Here is a 2,388-nt window from a genome sequence, read left to right as displayed (position 1 = left end):
TAGTACACCTTCTAATCCCCTTTGATAAGATGATCCCCGAGTTATTTAAACTATATTCTCTTTTTATAAAGAAGACCTGGATTAGAGTCATTGATTTCCAACTTCAAGTAGGCCAACTTTCCTCCCACAGAAGGAGGGACAAATTGAGAACATTCTTGTTAAGGTGTATTATGCCTAGTTAACTTGAGTTATTCAGAAATGTTCAGAATTATATATAAAACGGTGATATTTTTAATTAAAAGTTATGTCACAATTTGAAGTACATCTGTGAAATCTATAGTTATGAAATGTTTTTCATCACATTTCAAATTTTTGACCATTAAACCTTTCTATCAAGATCTATGTATAAGAGCTCTTTTATATTTGAGCTGTTTTTAAAAGTAAACATTGATAAACCAAGACTTAAAAAAACAATTTCCTTGCAATAAAAGTATGGTAAAATGACACTAAAAGTACCACAAATTCAATTTGTATACTATTAATTATAGTTTTCAAGCTAGAGTTAATAAAAACCCCGGTACCTATTTTTGAATCTTAATGACAGACACCAAGCAAGGTTCCAAAGTTATTCTTTGGTAAATAAGAACAAGATATGAAGTATGAAAACAATTGAATTTAAGATAAATAAACCTGGAGCGGGAACCTGCATCCAGGAACAGAGCCCTTTGCTCCTCCCTCAGAATGAATGGAGACCAGAAATCAGATGCTTATGTCCAAGAAAAGCATGATTTCATTCAGCACTTCTCCCAGATTGTTAGGGTGCTGACTGAAGATGAGATGGGGCACCCAGAGACAGGAGATACTATTGCCCAGCTCAAGGAGGTCCTGGAGTACAAAGCCATTGGAGGCAAGTATCACCGGAGTTTGACGGTGCTAGTAGCATTCCGGGAGCTGGTGGAGCTGAGGAAACAGGATGCTGATAGTCTCCAGCGGGCCCTGACTGTGGGCTGGTGTGTGGAACTGCTGCAAGCTTTCTTCCTGGTGGCAGATGACATCATTGATTCATCCCTCACCCGCCGGGACAGATCTGCTGGTATCAGAAGTCAGGCGTGGGTTTGGATGCCATTAATGATACTATCCTTCTGGAAGCATGTATCTACCGCCTGCTGAAGCTCTACTGCTGGGAGCAGCCCTATTACCTGAACCTGATCGAGCTCTTCCTACAGAGTTCCTATCAGACTGAGACTGGACAGACCCTGGACCTCATCACAGCGCCCCCCAGGGCAATGTGGATCTCAGCAGACTCACTGAAAAGAGGTACAAATCTATTGTCAAGTACAAGACGGCTTTCTACTCCTTCTACCTTCCTGTGGCTGCAGCCATGTACATGGAGGGAACTGATGGCGAGAAGGAGCATGCCAATGCCAAGAAGATCCTGCTGGAGGTGGGAGAGTTCTTTCAGATTCAGGATGATTACCTTGACCTCTTTGTGGACCCCAGTGTGACAGGCAAAGTTGGCACTGACATCCAGGACAACAAATGCAGCTGGCTGGTGGTACAGTGTCTGCAACGGTCCACTCCGTAACAGCGCCAGATCCTGAAGGAAATTTATGGGCAGAAGGAGGCTGCGAAGGTGGCCCGAGTGAAGGCATTATAAGAGGAGCTGGATCTGCCGGCCGTGTTCTGGCAGTATGAGGAAGACAGTTACAACCACATTATGGGTCTCATTGAACAGTACGCAGTGCCCCTGCCCCCAGCTATCTTTCTGGGGCTTGTGCACAAAATCTGCAAGTGGGAAAAGTGGCCTAGAGACTGCAAGGGCAGAGAGGAGGCTTTCAATAAATAAATTAATGTGTAAAAAAAAATTGAAAAGAAGATAAATAAACCTTAGAGATCACTGGGTCCAGCCTCTTTAATTTGTACAGGCAGTTTAAACTGGGAAAGACATAGAATATTTAAATATCCAGGCATTTTCCCAGCACTGAAAATAAAGGCAAAACCTCTCAATGATAAATATATGTTGCAAGTAATTTTGATCTGATAGCAAACATGCTGATTCATATTTTCTATTGACTAATCCACATAACACTAAATTTCACACTAATCTAAATGACTGGCATTCTGAACCACCTCCTTTGTACAGGAGCAAATCTGGACTTGCAAAGAGATTTGCAGACATGAGCTAGTGCTAACACTGCTAAATCTAGTAACTAGGGAATTAGGAATAAGAGCAAAAGGATCTTGTCCCTGCCTTGTTATCACTGAAATATCAAAGCAAGTCCTCAAGGATCTGACTTGCATTAAAGGCCTGTAGGTCTTATGATGGGAAGGAAACTGAATCAGAGACTTCTGAACTGAAAATGGGAACTCAAAGTATGATGGTAAAACAGGATTAAAACATCTTTAGTTCTTCAGAAGCATGCTGTAGGGCTATAGGAAATGTTCCCA

The 2,388-nt window shown here is 41.8% G+C and overlaps 1 pseudogene; it reads left to right on the top strand.

The window, feature by feature from the left end:
• Positions 1 to 642: 642 nt before the first annotated feature.
• Positions 643 to 1,786, top strand: LOC116560744 (annotated as a pseudogene).
• Positions 1,787 to 2,388: the final 602 nt, after the last annotated feature.

This window comes from Sapajus apella, unplaced genomic scaffold, assembly GCF_009761245.1.
Source record: "Sapajus apella isolate SASKATOON/1434 unplaced genomic scaffold, GSC_monkey_1.0 scaffold27, whole genome shotgun sequence".
Taxonomy (NCBI): Eukaryota; Metazoa; Chordata; class Mammalia; order Primates; family Cebidae; genus Sapajus; species Sapajus apella.
This window is presented reverse-complemented; position numbering and strand designations above follow the sequence as displayed.